The sequence below is a fragment of the Neoarius graeffei genome, chromosome 18 (assembly GCF_027579695.1).
Source record: "Neoarius graeffei isolate fNeoGra1 chromosome 18, fNeoGra1.pri, whole genome shotgun sequence".
In the NCBI taxonomy this organism is placed as follows: domain Eukaryota; kingdom Metazoa; phylum Chordata; class Actinopteri; order Siluriformes; family Ariidae; genus Neoarius; species Neoarius graeffei.
This window is the reverse complement of record NC_083586.1, coordinates 50,693,247-50,711,554: the sequence shown is the minus strand read 5'-3', so window position 1 is coordinate 50,711,554 and position 18,308 is coordinate 50,693,247. Positions and strand designations below refer to the sequence as shown.

Genomic DNA, 18,308 nt, shown 5'->3' with positions numbered 1-18,308 from the left:
ACGTTACTGATTCATAATGTTTTATTTAAGTTTGAAAAAGGGTACTGAATTATTAATTTGTGTGCTTGGATAGTAGCGTAGAAGTAGATGTTCTTTATTGTCAGTATACAAATACAGTGAGATGCCGTTTGGAAGAGCCCACAGATGCCAAGAAGCAGTATACTGTAGAAGAGTAAGTTTTAAAAATAAGCAATATAGGTATGATGTATAAGAGTATGCAATCCACTAAACAAAATGTACAAATCAGGTTGGTAGCCTTATAACCTAAGCAGCGTTATCACTGGATAAAGATGGTGGCGACACTGTTGGCCCCTGAAGGTTACATATGGCCCCTGTTTCAGAAAAATCCTAGAACCGCCCCTGCGAGTAAGTAATAGTATAAAACAGTGACAGCGACTCACGGTAGTTTGTGACAAAAAAAGCATTTAATTAATCACATGTGGTTATACTTCCAAGGATAAAAAGATATCTTTACATTTACAAAAAGAACATTCAAAGCTGATTATCATGTCAAAGTCAATATATGTTAGCACAGAAGATTGAAATTTCATTTGACTAGGCTCCAATGTGCAGTTAAAATAAAACTAAACATACTGATATAAACATCTACAATTAAAACACACACAGACACACACATCATCCTGTCATCAAAGTCAGTACTTTGATTTCCTGTAAATCATAATGTGAGTGCTGGGCTGTGCTGTGCTTGCGTAAGTCTTCATACCCCTTGAAAATTTTTACACTGTATATTTGGCTAATGCCCTTTAAACAGTACTGCTTTGTTGTGCTTCTGTCTCATGCTGTTGTTCTGTAAGGAAAGGGTTGTCATCTTGGCAATGTGGTGGAGTCTAAGCTTAAAAAATAGGGACACAACCAGTGTTAGCAGAGTGTTACAAAGCTGCAGTAAGTTGTTTTTGAAGAGAAAAGGTACGATTTTAGCATGTTCAAGCACCCAGAATTACAACCACATTAATAATGTTTTAAGAAATCAAACCATTTGTATATACGTCAAAATTTCAGCGAGATAAGAGTATAAACATTTAAGCACCTCAATGGTCTTACCTCAGTGTACCGCAAATTCTGTGGAAAAGCTTGTCTGTGGTAAGATGGCCGCCCTGTGCGGACGTTCTGGAATACACGGTGAGGAATCTAGTCTTCTATGTAAATCTATGTTCCTCACCACGTATTCCAGAACGTCCGCACACCCCGTCTGAAAAAAGCCGTTTGGGAGCCGCAGGCACCCAGCGGGGCCCAGGGGCAGAGCCCCAGTGGGGGCCCAGGGGGCGGGAGCTAATGATTTTTGGCTATTTTTTTTTTTTTTTACCCCCAAACTATTAATTTTATCAGCAAAAAGTTGCAATTTATTTGGAAATAAATTCCCCTTCTTGGTGGACTACCAGGTGAAAATGATTAATATGGTACAAGAGACTTGTTTTTAATCAATTCACATTTGATTATTTCAAAAAAATCAATGCACCTTTTAATATAAACGGGCTCTACAGTATTATATTTCTGCATTTTTGCTATTCATGTCTTTGAATACTCTAATCCTTTAAAATGAAGTGCACACCAGAAAAAAAGTTCTATCATATAATTATCTTAAGCTTTCTTCTGATGTTATCATGGTAGCAGGAGGTCTTGCATATTAAGCAGGCAACATTCAACATCACTTATCACTTCCCTTTCAACTGTTGTGTGTACTAACTAGGTTTTATCTGGACAGGATGTTGTGTAATGTAATACATATTACCATACCAGTCCCCCCAGGATTTCACGGGCCTTTGTTGTGATTGTTGCGGGCTAAAATGTCTGATGTTGCAGGGGGTTTTCCAAAAAATTGCGATGAAAGTTGCGGTGTTTTTTAGGTTTTTGTTGCGATTACATTGCGGGAGGAAGTGAAAGTTGCGAGAAATGGTTGCGATTTTCTTTTTGTGACTACAATTGAGTGATATGTTAAATATTAAGTTATTACTGAAAAACTATTGATTAAAAAAACAGACACTGAGAAATGGTCCTATAAACAACTTTACCAATATAAAAGATTACCAGGACTACAAAAATGCAGAAAAATAGGCTTTACTTATCCAAATGCACCTGTTGTTCAAAAGTTAAAGTGCATAGAACCTCACAGCACAACATGAAGTTAAATATAAATGCCTCAGCTTTCATGTAAGAAAAAAAAAACTATTAATACTAGTACTGTGTGCAGGCAGTCTCTCCTGAAGACTAAATTAAACAATAATTATAAACTAATAAAATAAATGGCTCAGGCTTCATAGAAGAAAAAAAACAATTTGAACAGAATCTCACAGTATGATGCTGAAGCTGCCTAAACAATGGAAAATAAAATACCATTTTGGCAAAAATGTTGGCATCCATTAATTTCTTGTATTAAGTAAAAAAATAATGTAAAGTGCACACAGTCCTCCACTGTAAACATAACACACTTTCAGTAACAGAATTTAAGCCTACATAAACACTGACTCACACATGCTGCTTCTCTTGAACGTATACACGGAAGTAAGGCGGAAGGTAGTTTGTCGACGTCACCTCAAGACGACGCCAACGATTGGTCAAATTTGCAGGAAAGTTGCGGTGATTGGATATAATTGCAACACCGCCCTGAATTTGCTGGGATTGGTGGAATTTGCAAATCGCAGCATCGCGGAATCCTGGAGGGTCTGCCATATGGTCAATTTGAAAATCAAGATGGTGATTTTGAATTAAAGAACAGGCCTGTGCAATTGGCATTACAGGGCTCGAAATTCGCGGTGGTCCGGTAGCCCGAGGCGACTTAATTTGTCATTTGTTGGGTAATTCCTGTCACTAGGCAGCCCGGCTGGCTAGTTGAAAATAAAAAATGAGTGATTCCACGCTTATGGGTACTGAAATGGGGACATGAACTTATTTTTAAAAATTCACCTAAAACCATTTATTTTTTTTACCATCAGGTCACAAAACATGTAATCTTTAATGAATGATATGTTAAAAGATAACTTTAATTTTCTGAGATGTAATAAAAACATATTTATATGCCAAAGTCAGAACGTAACAGAAGTGTTGTGGACATATATATTCTCAATTTTAACAATGTAGAATTACTTTTTGAAACATAGGAAGGTGATGTTTTAGCAAATATAATTAATAAACATGTGTAGTAGAATAAACATACACATTCTTTCAATAAGATTAACATGGTATATAGCTAGATTGTAATTAATTTGTAACAGACGCGAGATGGACAATCGTAACAGAAGTAATGTAACAGACATCATTTAGGAACTCATAGGCTTGACTTTGGCATATAAATGTTTTTATTACATCTCAGAAAATTAAAGTTATCTTTTAATATATCATTCATTAAAGATTACATGTTTTGTGACCTGATGGTTAAAAAAGAAATGGTTTTAGGTGAATAAGTTCATGTCCCCATTTCAGTACCCATAAGCGTGGAATCACTCATATATGAAGCGAAGATTCAGACTAGGGCTGTGTGATATATCGAATATACTCGATATATCTCCGAAAATTCTGTGTGAGATACATAAAATCATTATATCCTAACTATCGAGTATTTTATGGTCATCTGCCGACTTGCGTTTGTTGAAAAACTTTCCCGGTGGTTTTCTCCATAGACATATAAACATAGACGCTGCCATCTGCGTAGAATCATACGTCATCCTCGCCGCCATATTGGATGTGGCAAAGTGGAGATTCTTCAACCGTCTCTGGTATAGCGTCTAGACAGTACCCGATGCCTCATTCATGTGCTGTGTTTAACTGTACCAACAGGTTTACCGTCCAAACGAGATCACATGGGATTACCTTTCACAGGTGAGACTGGAAAAATACTTTTCATTGTATTTGGTCATTATAACGTAACTTTACGAACAGATTTTTCTGACTTTGTGGCTAATATGAAGTCTCGCGCATAATAGCCACTCGGTGAAACCTGTCTCCAAACAACGAAGTATTTCCTTCGTAACTATGCTGATTGTTAGTTGCTTAGCTAACTTTTCACATACTATGTAGGTTTCCAGTGGCGATCCTAGAGTGATTTACTCCCCGGGCGAAATCCCCTGCTGGCGCTCCCCCCCGGCCCAAACCGACAACCACCTCCCACCCACCACCTAAGAAAACACTAACTTTGTCCAGAACACACACGACCCCATACACAAACTCACAACAGCTATTTTCAAGAACAAATTTCCAGTTTTAATGACTAGTGCAATAAAAAATACAAAGATAAACAATAAAAGATAAACAATAAACAAAAAGACTCAATGACTTCGCATTACAGCTATCCACAGCTATTTAAGAAAGCACAACTGCACTACAGCACCACCCGATGGTCAAAATATTGCACAAGTCAGTCAGTTTTACCAACAGAGTGCACAATGAATTATCATAGAGTACCATTCACCATTATTATTAACAAGAAGACTTAAACCTCCATTAAAGTCGCACCATATAAATAACAAAAGAAGCTAAACAGTTAAACAATCACAATTACAGAATAACATGAAGTGACAAAAGATCTAAAAATACTATACATTAAAGTGGCAAAAATGGTAAAACGCAATCATGTATCATAAATAAATGAACTAACGACAGAGAAGAGGTAAATTCTATACATATTACTGTACACATAAGAAGAAATAACAAACACTATTGTGTATCATAAATAACAAGAAGTAACAAATGAAGAAGTTAACACTCTTTAAAGTGGCAAAAATGGCAAACCACTATAATTTGTCATAAATAACAAGACGTGCAAAAGAAGTAAGAGGAAAACTGTCTATATACATTTAAGTGGCAATTATATTCGGGATGCAAAAGTGAAAGCACAACCTAAAAGTTGGCTTTTCTGGCCTTCCTGGATGCAAATTCTTCCACAATGTCTTCATATGAGATTTGTTCCCCTAAGGCGTGGTTTATGCTGATCACAGCAAGGCCACTGAACCGTTCCTGTGACATTGTTGACCTTAGGTAAGTCTTGATCAGTTTTATCTTCGAGAAGCTCTGCCTGAGCCACAGTGACAGACAGAGTGGCAGCAATTCTGAGTCCAGTCCAGAAATTGGGGTAGATCTCTGATAGCTCCTTCTTGTGCATGAATGTGATCAGCTCAAGGGGGGGTCACAGTTGCTGACGGCAAGTCAGGAAAGTTCTTGATCTCCTGCACGAGCGCTTTTTTTTTTTTTTTGGGACCGTTTTTTTTTTTTTGCGCCCGTGCTCATGCCCCCCCCCCCCCCCCCCGCGATGCCACCCCGGGCGGCTGCCCGGTCGGACCGCCCCTGATTGCAGGTGTCCAGTTTTGATTTGGAGGACCTGGTAGTCGATATCGGATACTGGTTCAAGGGTAGTATAAATCGAAAAGGGTACTTGACAGGTGTGCATTTGGTAGTACCAAATTCTAATATTGAAAATACAGAGCATTAGGATACATATGATTTATAATAAAATGTCTATAACAGAGTTTTGTGAGCTCCATGAAACCGAGTACATGGAGATCCTCATGTGCGTCTCCATTCGTTGGTTAAGTCTTGAGCACTGTGTAACACGGATCCTGAGATTTTATGAACCACTGGCCAGCTACTTCAAATCTGCTAGTATGGTGCCTTACATCATTTCGTTATGCAGTTACAAATGCCACTGAATAGTTAACTGTACACTTGTGTTACTGACAACCTTGTTTTTTTGTTGCTTGTTCTATTCAAGATGAAAAGCAGGCGAGGTTCAGGAGACTTCAGGCAGTGTTCACTGACCCCATGACTGAGGTGTACCTACTGTTCTTCCAGGCCAGCATACCAACATTCACCACATTTAACCTCCTCCTCCAGCGAGAGCAGTCATCAATATTTTTGTTACATGTTGAGGTACAATGGGAGAGCGGGATATGATTCTGCTGTCTTTTTTTCCATTCTGGGTTTTGCTGCTGCTATCTGCTGGGAGCTTGTACAGCAGGTTTCACCCAGTGTTTTACAGCTATAAACATCTGTGTTGTAGATGCTAAAATTCATTCGCAAGCTGTGTGCAAAGTTCATGGTGTCATCAGCACTGCAGGGCTGCGAACCAGCTCATGAAATTCCCTATAAAGAAAAGGCCAACCATTTACCAGGTCAGTGTTTGATTGTTAATCATTATTATTATTTCTTATCAATAAAATTGAAATTTCTAATATCAAAGTGATGAGGCCAGACTATAGGGGAACCTCATGTGATGCTTTGCCTTGAACCTAGCCGTTTTTCGCCTCATAAGGAGAAACCTGGTAAGGTTGTCCTAGTTCTTGTATTGACGACAATGAGCTTCTGGTTAGCCCAAAGCCACTGAGCTTCTTGCAGATCATCAGCATAACTCAGCATTTCTGTTAACCTGATTTTGTTGTATCTTTGGCAGGAAGAAAGCTGAACATTGACTTCACCACCAGGGCTAAGCTCAACAGGTTACTGGTTAATAGAGACATCACACCACAGCAGATGGAGAAATTCCATGAGGCTGCTTTGGCATTTCTGATCAACGCTGTGGACTCTACGCTTTGAAGAAGCTGCCCCTCCAAGAGCCACTGCTCAAGCATGCCAAATTTGTAGATGTCTGACAGAGGTCTGAATGTGACATAGAAGATGTCCTTTACTTTGTTGAGAGGTTAGGATCTTTCAGTAATTACTACTTGTTATCTAAAATATCTTGAATTTGTGGCCAGGCTAATGAAAAGGCATTTTAACCATAGAATTTTGCCTCTTAGAATGAGCTGTCCCTAAGTGGCATCTCTTTTTAAATGTTTGTATGTATTTACTGCTGTTGGTTGATGACCATATATCAAAAACAAGTAACTTGTAACTGTACTTTCATAAATAGGTTTCCCCACCTGCTCCCATACCATGGACCAGCGGAGCATGATCTACTGGCAGAGGAGTTTCTGGAATACCAGACAATGCCGTTGCCACCACTGCAGCACCCAGAGGAATTTGAAATCGAAAGCTTCTGGGCTGAAATGGCCACACGGAAAGATAAGGTAAAGCTTATTTTTGTACACCAAGAACACAGTAGAAACAACCTCTTGAGCATTATTGATACCAGTATATATAAAGCATCATGGTAGATGCATGTATTTTGTCTGTGCATCAACCTATACTCATTTGTCAAAAGAGATAAAAGGAAACATCACATTAGGGCATATTTCCATTGTGTTCTTGGTTCATTTGGCACAGGTGACAGGAGTAAACCAATTTCAGAGGCTTGTTGCGATTTCAAAGCTGGTCCTCGTCCTCCCACATTCCAATGCAGATGCAGAAAGGGTGTTTTCTGTGGTGGGCCTCAACAAAACAAAGACAAGAAACAGTTTGGCCCTAGATGGTACCCTCTCCTCAATCATGACTATAAAGATGGCAGACTTGGAGCCCTGCTTTAAGTGGGAGCCCTCGCCCACGATCATCAAGGCCTCCAAGAAGGCCACAGGCCTGTACAATCAAGCGCACATTAGGACTTCTCTAGCTTTTTGTGAACATGCTGTTGAAACACTGTTCAAATTCAGTTTTTTGCAGCACATCTGCTCACTGTTTAAGCACTTTATTTGATTATGTTCTGCTAAACCCAGTGGTGTGAAAATGCCTTGAACGAAGAATGGATGTCTCTGAAAGACTAATCTTGTATAATTTTTTTGATACAACCTAATGCTCTTCAGAATGCAACAGTTATTCAAAACATCAATCAAGGACAGTATGCAATAGGCCCATAGGCAGTGAAAATGCAGGGAAACACATTTTGGTACAAATAAGTGGTCTAATTCAGCCAGAAATTGACATTGCATAGTCTCCTTCAATTCAAGTCAATCCAAAAAGATTGAGGTGTCAGTTAAGAAACATAAGTTTGCACAAATTATATGCCACACTCAATTTGTCCTAAATGCATTAATGGACATATTTGCTAGCGTCTTTTTCATGAACATGACCAAAAATGTGTAGGTTATTAAATCATTGACTTGTATAGGCTGTTGTGAATAATTAAAAAAAAAAAGACAGAGAGAACAATGTACTGAGGAGACAGGGTTTCAGAGAGGGCAAGACAGGTAGAGAGTATTTGTCAGATAACAGGCCCTGATGAATGCTCTATTACTAATAAGAAATAAATTAATAAGAAATATATTAATATAGCTTATTTAAGTATGACCAAAATTTTTAAGCCCAACTTTGTGTGCACATTCCCACCTATGGCCAAGGTCCAGCTTTTTGTGTTTCAATACTGTTCAAACTTGATCATTTTAATGTTTCTTGTAGCACATGCACATTTTGCATACTGTTTAAGCATTTTATGTTCTTTTGCTGTTGATATTTTTTCCCATGCCAATTTTCTGCTGAACCCAGTGGTGGGGAAAGCCCTTAAATGCATAATGAATAGTCAGTGAGGGACAATCTTATTTTTGCAACAGTTATTAAAAACATAACATTTAGTTTCAATTCAGAAGGTGTTTAGGCTTAGCTGATGAAATATTTTCAAACATGAACTTGCCTTTAAATCTGAAACACAGGTCTATAGGGCTACAGGAACATTGGCAGTCATCTGTACTTTTCTAGTGTGGGGGCTTTTAAGCCAAAAGCACCAAGTTTTGTTGGCCACAAGCTGAAGGCCTGGCAAGTCAGGGTGTGTAGGAATGTAGGTATGGCACATCTCCAGCAGGCCACTCCAAAAATCCACCAGAATGCAGGAAATCACATCTACTAAATCCAAAATCTCAACCCCACTTTCATTGTCCATCTCAAGGTGGACGACCCACAAACAAAACACCAGAATGCAGGGGGACAAGTGAATATCAAATTGAATACAAAATTCCCACTTACTGCTTGTTGTGCGGAAAAATTTTGCCGTCGACCCCCCCCCAAAAAAAAATCTCACTCCAAGGAATTTTGAAAAGTTGGCAGCCCTGGACTCACTGTGACCAAGATTGCTATGAAAGGTGAAGGAGACAGAGTCGCTGGCTTCACTCACTCCCACATCACTAACAGCTCTGTATCGAACCCAGTATTGGTTTGTCAGCTTTAGTCCAGTCAGTGTAAAGCTGGGCTGTGCATCTGAAGTGCCTATTACTGTCCATTCATCAGCATCATCTGCTGAATCAGTTGGAAAGGTCATCCTACATTCAACTCTAAACTGAACTGTCTCTCCGGTTGGGGATTTTGAAAGCTTTAGGATCATTTTCTCATCACTGGTCTCCACCACAGGTAGAGGAGGTTTGGATACAGGCTGGAACTTAGGATCTGTCAGACGGCCTTTCTGCTAAAGTCGGATGGAGTTTCCTGGATTGCTGGGGTCAGAGATGGAGGCAATGATGAACTTGATTCCCTTCTCATTTTTATTGGCCTTTGAAAAACTTATAAAGCGAGAAAGATTCTGCCTCATGCTCTCAGAAACGTCAGGAGAAGTGAACCAAGGTTGTGGTACTTGGCAAGAGAGAATTTTCTCACTTGTTTGCTCAAACTTTGCAAATCCTTCAGAGCTCTCAAAGTCTAGGAGAGCTGCAAGGTAGGAGTCTTCATACTTTAGAGATGTAGAAGACAAACATACCACCACATCATTATCAGGATCGAAGAGGATGGAACGGAGTGTCGCTGGGGAGTTCACAACTGTCAGGTTCTTCAGCCCACTGGTATAAGAACTCAATATATTTAATTCAGTTGTAATGCTGTCTTGCCATTTGTTCACGTTCCTAGCATTGAAGGGTGATGTGTCATGGAAGTTCAGGATGTCCTCTAGTGCCTTGCCCTCTTGTGTCCCACCCCGAATAGCTGGCAAAACTCTGGACAATGCCTTCTGGAACATTATCTTATAACAACTGTGTAAGTCCCCAAATTTCAACAACCTGTCTTTTACATTGGAGAAATAATCTGTCATTTGGTTTTTGATCAAATCATTGCCTCTTCTCTCCACTTCTCCAAGCTCCTCCAGCAAATTCTCTGTTTTATTCACCAGGCTCATGCTGATTTCACTCACCAACTTTGCAGCCTTATCATCCAAAAGCATGAGAGGATACAGCCGCACAGTCAGTGGTACACCTAGTTTTCTTTCTTCATCAAAGTGGGTAACTTCTTTTACACCTCCAGGGCTTTCTTGTATGTGGTCGGGTTTTCTTCAAGTGCTACGTCGCCATAAAATGTGACACTGATGTTCTCAGTGTTTTTTCCTCTTCAGTCATCTTTAGGGATGCTTCCCCCTCAATGGAAATTTACTTACTTATCGCCTTGTTACTCACTGGCGGAGCATAGGCCATCTACCACAAGCCTCCATCTTTCTCGATTTAGGGCAGCTTTCTCCAGTTTCGCCCAACTTAGACCTTCCTTCCTCATCTCTGTCTCTATACTCCTCCTCCATGTGTTCCTGGGTCTACCATGCCGGCGTTTACCAGATGGGTTCCATGTTAGTGCCTGCCTGGTAATGTGGTCTTTCTGCTTTCGACTTTTGGCCTTTGTTTCATGGCGTCCGGGCGAATTCGGGGGGGTCTATTCCAATATAATTATATTTTTATACGTTTAATAATCCTTTTATATTTTAGCTTTTTTATATTTGTTTAGATTGAATATTGAATATATATTGTAAATAATGTAGTCAAATTTTATTATTTGTGTGGTTTTTTTTTTTTTTTTGTAAGATGTATGTGTGTATAACAGGGCTCCTTTTGATAGCAGAGGCATTTTGCCACTGACTGGACTACCCCATTGTTGTTGTTTAAATAAAAGTTTCAATCAATCAATCCTAAGCGTGTGCCCAATCCATGTCCACTTCCTTCTGCTAATTAGCCTCCCCACTGGTTCCTGGTCGGTCATCCTCCATAGGTCCTCATTGCTGATCTTTTCTGGCCACCATATCCTAAGAATCCTTCTCAGACATCTATTGATGAATGCTTGAACTTTTCTGAGCATGGCTTTGGTGGTCTGCCACGTTTCTGATCCATAAAGCAGTACTGACTTGACATTGGAGTTAAAAATACATAGCTTTGTTGTTGTTGAAATATCTCTGGCTTTCCATACCTTGTGCAAGATGTTAAAAGCTGTTCTGGCTTTCCCAATTCTGGCTTTGACATCATCGTCAGTGCCCCCGCTTGTACTAACTATGCTTCCCAGATAAGTAAAAGTTGGAACTTCCTCTATATTTCCTTTCTCCAGCAGTAGAGGGTCCTTGTTGCTGTTGTTAATCCTCATAAACTTTGTCTTATCCTTACTGACATATAACCCCAGTCTTTTTGCTGTCTCCTCCAAGCACCTGATCTTCTCTTGCATCTGACTACGACTATGTGACAGTAGGGCGATGTCATCAGCATAGTCAAGGTCGTCAAGCTGATTCCACAGAGTCCGCTGTATGCCATTTTTCCTTCCTACAGTGCATCCCCTCATTATCCAATCCACAGCTAGTAAAAATAAGAAGGGGGATAATAAACAACCCTGCCGAACACCTGTATTTACTTGAAACTTATCTGTTAATTTACCCTCATGTATAACACTACAGGACATCCCATTGTATGTGTTCCTAATAAGCCTGATGGATTTTTCTGGAATTCCGTAATGCCTCAATAAGTTCCACAAAGTCTCTCTGTCAAGGCTGTCAAAAGCCTTCTGGAAGTCAATAAACGCTACGTACAAGGATGAGTTCCACTCCATTGACTGCTTGATTATAATTCTGAGTGTTGCTATTTGGTCAATACATGATCTTTCCTTTCTGAAGCCTGCTTGATGATCTCTGAGCTTCTTATCCACTGCATCTTTCAAATGTTCCAACATTATCCTGTTTAGTACTTTACCGGGCACTGATAGTAACATAATACCTCTATGATTGCCACGTACACTTTGATCACCCTTCTTGGGTACCTTAACAAGAGAGCCTTCCTTCCAATCATCTGGGACCTCTTCCTCCTCCCAAATCTTTCCTATTAAATGCCCCAGCATTAGCGATGATGTGTCTGGTGCAGCTTTCAGGGCTTCTCCTGGAATTTCATCTGGACCAGCTGCCTTCCCATTTTTCAGCGCCAAGATGGCCCTTCGTACTTCCTGTCTGGTTGGTGTATCACAGTTTACCGGGAGTGGGCTTTCCGCAGGTAGTATCTCTGCAGTGTCTTCAGGAGCGGGTCTATTTAGTAACTCCTAAAAATGTTTGGCCCATCTCTTGAGCTGATCCTCCTTATTTGTCAGCATATTTCCGTTCTTGTCTCGCACTGGCCCACTATCCTGTTTGTATTTTCCAGCTAGTTTCTTGGTGGTGTCATAGAGCTCCTTCATGTTTTTTTGTGTTGCTGCCTCCTGTGCATGCTTGGCAAGATCCTCGATGTATCTCCTCTTATCCTGTCACAACTTTTAACTTCTTTATGCAGGGCCGGTTCTGGAGGGGCAGCAACGGTAGCATTTGCACCCGGGACTGGTGTGGAGAGGGGCCCCAAAAAATAAGATAAAATAAAAAATAGAGTTCTCTCTGTTCCTGAATAAGTGCATTACTGAGTGTCTCTGAGCAAAGGAGAGCCTGAACGTTGCAACCTCCCTATTGGCTGTTTATTGGTTGTTTGTAAAAATGTATCAATTGTTGCCCTTCCCACGGGAATCATCGCGGGCTCGAGAGACGAGACCTGATGAGTTAGTTCGTTGGTAGCAGAACAAAATGTCTGGACACAAATCGGGTTTTCAGAAAAGGAAAGAAAATAAACGCAGGGTCGAAAATACAAAAAAGGACGCAGAAAATGCAAAACGAGTATATACTTCTTGGCTTAGCCAAGACACGACACATACAGTTTTAAGGTAGGACAAATGGTTACTTTTTAAGGCAGCCCGCCATGGCTGCAGGCTTTCAGTTGTGTCATTGAATGGTTACTTTTTAAGGCAGCCCGCCGTGTCTGCAGGCTTATTTATTATAGCCCATTTAGTTAAAATAGTTGATGTAAAATGTTTATAGTTATGTGATGGTTGTCCTGATTTAGACTGGTGTGTGTGTGTGGGTTTTTTTGTTTTGTTTTTTTCTGGGGTTGCGCGATGTTGCACCCGGGTCCAGATAAGGGCAGAACCGGCCCTGTCTTTATGGTACTCCAAATATTGCTGTTGGGCCTGGGACTTCACTGCTCTTGTGCGACTTCTATTAAGTGTGTCTTTATTCATCTTTCTATCCCCAATTTTCAACAATGTTTCTGATGTTATCCAAGGTTTGTCGTCATGTTGTTTCTTCTTTCCAACAATCTCTTCACAAGATTTGGTCCATACCTGTTTGATGTTTTCCCAGTGTCTCTCTCTATAATGTTATTGTCATCGTCTTCTTCGTCATCCTGTAAATCCTGTAGCGCTTGAAACCTGTTTCGCAAAGTTACTCGGAAGGCATCTGCATAGTCTTTCTCCTGCAGTAGTTGGATGTTGTACTTGGTCCTGGTGTTCGCGGTCAGTTCGCATCTTTTGAGCTTAAGCCTTAATTTCGCCACCACTAGGTGATGATCTGATCCTGCATCTGCTCCCCTTTTCACTCTAACATCCAGCATTGTTCTCTGAAATTTACTGTTGATTCCAATATGATCTATCTGGTTTTCTGTTCTGTGGTCGGGGGACACCCATGTAGCCTTGTGGACGTCTTTATGGGGAAAAATGGACCCACCGATCACTATTATGTTATCCGCGCAAAGGTCTGCAAACAATTCCCCATTCTTGTTACTGTCCAAGCCCATGCTTACCCATTATCTCCTCATACCCTATGTTGTTGGAACCAGTTTTGGCATTAAAGTCTCCCATGAGTACTGTAACTTCTCTCTCCCTCTTCCGGTCTGAAATGTCCTGCATTCTATTATAGAAATCTTTCTTTGCTGTATCCTCGACATTGTTTGTCGGGGTGTAGCACTGCACAACCCTTAACTTGATCCTACGATGTTTAGTCTTGAACTGAGCTGTGATGATTCTGGAACTGATTGGTTCCCAGCTGGTAAGGGGTTTCTGTGCCTCTCTAGATAACATAAATCCTAGCCCCTCTGTATAGTGTGCATTCTCCTTCATATGGCCAGAGTATATAATTCGCTCCCCTGATGCAAGCCTCGTTTGTCCTGCTTTAGTCCATTGTGTTTCACTCAGACCAAGCACCTGCAAATTATACTCTCTCATCATCTTAGCAATTGTAATTGCTTTACCTCCTTCATACATTCTTACATTCCACGTTCCTATCCTGGTGATAGAAGACTGGGCAGTGTAGATTCCTTTCGGCTTTGTCTACTCTGTGTCATACTTGCCCTTCCAAAAGAAGGCTCCTTCATCCCATCTTTGATCCGATTTCTTCTTCTAGTCGATGTTTCGGTAATCGAAATTTTACCACTGAGTGGGGGATTGGCCTGCCCAGCTTCACCAGAGCCCCTTTAGCCAGCGCATTTCAGAGTTATTCTAGACCGGCCTTCATGGCAACCGTAACGGCCTGGGTGGAGAACTACCCACCATACTTCACCCGGCCTGGCAAACCCTTACTTTGCCTGTTTCCGTCTCCCGCGACAAGGACGAGGGGTTGGACTTTGGGGGACCTCAGTGGAAATGGTCTGGATCTTCTTGACCACTGCATGAGGGTTTCCTTCAACAGCCTGTTTGCTCTCATTTCCTGCAGCTGTATGATCAAACACCATGAAAGCCTGAGCGCCATACAATACAGCTGTAACTACACGAGTGGCTGTTTTCTGGTCAAATACTTGTGGATAGGTGATATTGCCAAGGTTCTTCATGGTGACTTGTTTAAATTCTGTTGTCTGGCTGTGCTGCATAGTAACTCTGCACTGACGTGTTGAGGACTTGGTATCATTCAGGTACTTGGCTGATCCTCCAACCTCCACCAAACCACAGAAGAAACTGGCTTTAAGGGAAGCACTTATATCCAGGAGCTTGGCCTTTTCACTGAGGGTGTCAGAGGCAGTAAACTTCAGATGTGTTTTAGGTTGCTGATGCACATCAATGTGCTCACGCACTGCTTCTGCATCCCATAAAGTAACACCTGAAACAAGAAAGAGATGAGAAATGATTGCTGCAGAAATGATTGCTGATATTTGTGATGCTCTATTTTTACACCACAGCACTGATGAATTCTGATCGGTCAGAATGTTTTGATTAATTTTCTAATAGCAGCAGCTCTGACAGCAGTACAGCTGCAAATCACATGTTTGTATTAACATGCTTGTTCTTGTATAGTACTGCTTGTGTTGCAACAACTCACGCATGGACTTGTATTGAATAATGCTCCACATGAACAAATGTTCATATTTTGATGTTTTCTGTGAAGAGATGCTTTAATTTTATGGAAGGTGTCTGTAGTGTCAGCGGTTTGTAACAGTCAGACGTAATGGGGAAAGTCTTCAGGATGGAGTGCATTTTAGCTTTTGGTAATATGAGTTGAATTTTTTTTTCATCTTTAACTTCATATTAAAAGTAAAAAAAAAGATGGCGGTGCGTGCGGACGCAGCGGCCCCTCTCTGTCCCGATAATGTGGTGTTTACTTGTTTGTCTTCGTCGGTGTGCTTGAGTGATTTGTATGTTTTCGTCGCGTTTGTCCATCCCTAGGCGCACATACAGCCGTGGGACTCTTTGACATTGGCAACACTTTTTTCTGTAAGTTAAACCTGGCACACGCTAAGGAGCTACACGACCTCAGCCTACTCCTGCAGCCCGCTTTGACATCGACCCCCACTTCTGCTGCACACCCACGGAGTGAACTGTATTTCAAAAAGAGCCAGTATTAAACGCTTTTGGTGGAAAGGCACCTTTAAGGACATATGGGGAATGATCAGAAAGATAGGTGGCATAAGAAGGGACTTTTCCCTACCAATTTTAAGAGATAATGGCACAGAAGCAGTAACTAGTAGAGGAAAAAGCTGAGATGCTTGCAAGATCTTTTGTAAGGATACATAGCTCACACAATCTCTCCAGTGAGGAGTTATCTAAAAGAATGAGGACCATTGAAGAAAATAAAGATTTGCTGGGGATGAAAGTTGAGGGTGAGAGCTCACTAGATGCAAATTTTACACTGTTTGAACTAAAAAGAGCATTGATAGGAGTTAAAAATGCCTCACCAGGGAGAGATGGGATATGCTATAAAACGATAGTTCTTCAATCTGATATGGCAAAAAATGTGATTCTGGTTTTATATAACAAAATTTGGGAACGAGGAAAGCTGCCCACTGGGTGGAAACATTCAGTAATAGTCCCTGTAGGGAAACCAGGTAAAGATAAAACGAATGTCAAAAGCTACAGACCAATAGCTTTAACGTCTAACCTATGCAAACTTATGGAGAGGATGATTACTAAAAGGTTAGTATACAAACTAGAAAGTAGAGGGCTGGTTACACCCTACCAGAGTGGGTTCCGTAATGGAAAAAACTACTATGGATCCTGTAGTCTGCGCCACCAACGGCTCAAAGTCTCAGCTACATTTCCCATTCATTTCTTTTGGGTGGTCCTTTCACCTTGCCTCATATCTCAAGCTGCCTTTTGGATGGTGCTTTCACCTAGAGGCATGGCTTCACGCACTGCATCACTCTCGCGATTTCCCGCAGGGGAATTGTCTAGTATTGGCGTTGTCGGTGACAACAAGCCACAGAACCAAGACCAGCAACACTAACGATTCCATGTCCTCCGTGTTTATTGTTTACTATTCGGGTCGTGAGACTACCGCTTAAAAGCTCACTGATGTCACTGTTTGCGCTGCTTAACGACATCACGTGACGTCCACCCACTTTCGCTAACTCCACCCAATGTGTCCACCCACTTCCAGCCAGCACGGTTCAGCGCGGTTGTAGTCGAAATGCAACTCCAACAGCCCCACTCAGCTCGACTCAGCACGGCATGACTCAGCCCAACTCAGCCGCGTTGGTAGTGGAAAAGCGGCATTTGTGTGACTTTCTGGCGTCTCCTCACAGGGCCTGGCTAAGCGCGCTGCATCACTCTCGCGATTTCCCACAGGGGAATTGTCTAGCTTTATTTGTTCTTTCATTTGTTGTTTTTTCTCTTCTTTCTTCCTCAATGTCAATCTCGCTTTCTTCTTTTTCACTTTCAAACTCCTTTCTTTCTTTCTTTCTTTCTTTCTTTCTTTCTATTTATTTATTTTTCTTATTCCTTTTTATTTTCTTCATTTCCTGTGTGTGTGTGTGAGAGAGAGAGAGAGAGAGAGAGAGAGGGAGAGAATAGCCTCAGTGTAATATGACACTCTGGCCAAACGCTGTCAGGGTTTTACACACACACACACACACACACTATGCGGACAGATAGAGAAAGATTGAGAGAGAGAGACATACAGATAGCCACAGTAGACTCTAAGATCGCGTGATTTTAAACTCAGTGAGTTACAACCGGTTTCATTCATTAAGTACGTACGACTGCAGCTCAAAGCAGTTAATTTATAATTAGGAGCGACCAGAATTCCTCCTGATTGAAGCGCTGTGCACATTGTTTAATCAGAGACTTTCTTTTCATCACGACTGACCACGAGCCAGACCAGGAAGTTCTCTGCGCTTTCTACAGAAGCGACTCACATCTTCACAACGGTGAAAAAACTCCAAAGTCTCGGGACATCTTCTCATAATCTCGCATAGAAGCGGGATACGGAAGTAAGGCTTGGCATTTTTGGGCATAATTAAAGCTAGTCTTAGGAATTTGCTTTTATTGAAGTAGTGTGAATTTAAACTCAGGTTTATTTATTACACTGTTAAACATGCAGCGTGTTGTATTGTTTGTTTAATCTCTCAATTGTTTAATAGATAGGCTGTGCATGCTCCTCTCTATCCCTGACTAACACTTTAATTTCCTTATCATACATGTTGATCTCATCAAGATTTCAGTGGATTTAGTAGTGTTATGAGCTAGCATTCCTTTGTCTTGGCTTAGCCACACGAGGCTAATCTAAGCACACACGAACACGTGGTCACCAGGCCTCACAAACACCTTAGCTAAACACACGGCTAATTCCTTTGTCTACTTAGCAACACAAAGCTAATCTAGGCCTCACCACGTGGTCAACCACACCTCAGTTAGCAACCCACGCTAGCTTCTTCCTTTTGCTAGGCCATAGGCCTAAACACGTGGTCACCCACAAACACACCTTAGCTAGGCCATAGGGCCTTTCACAGGCCACACACAAACACACATTAGCAACACAAAGCTAATCTAGGCCTCACCACATGGTCAACCACACCTCAGCTAGCAATCCATAGGCTAGCTCTTTGTTCAGGCCACGTGGCCACTCACAAACACACCTTAGCCAGCTTCCCTTTGTCTTAGCTTAGCCACACGAGGTTAATCTAGGCCTACCCGCACACGTGGTCACCAGGCCTCACCAG

At 41.2% G+C, this 18,308-nt stretch overlaps 1 pseudogene; it reads right to left on the bottom strand.

The window, feature by feature from the left end:
- Positions 1-7,122: 7,122 nt before the first annotated feature.
- LOC132865793 (neoverrucotoxin subunit beta-like) lies at positions 7,123-17,552 on the bottom strand (annotated as a pseudogene).
- Positions 17,553-18,308: the final 756 nt, after the last annotated feature.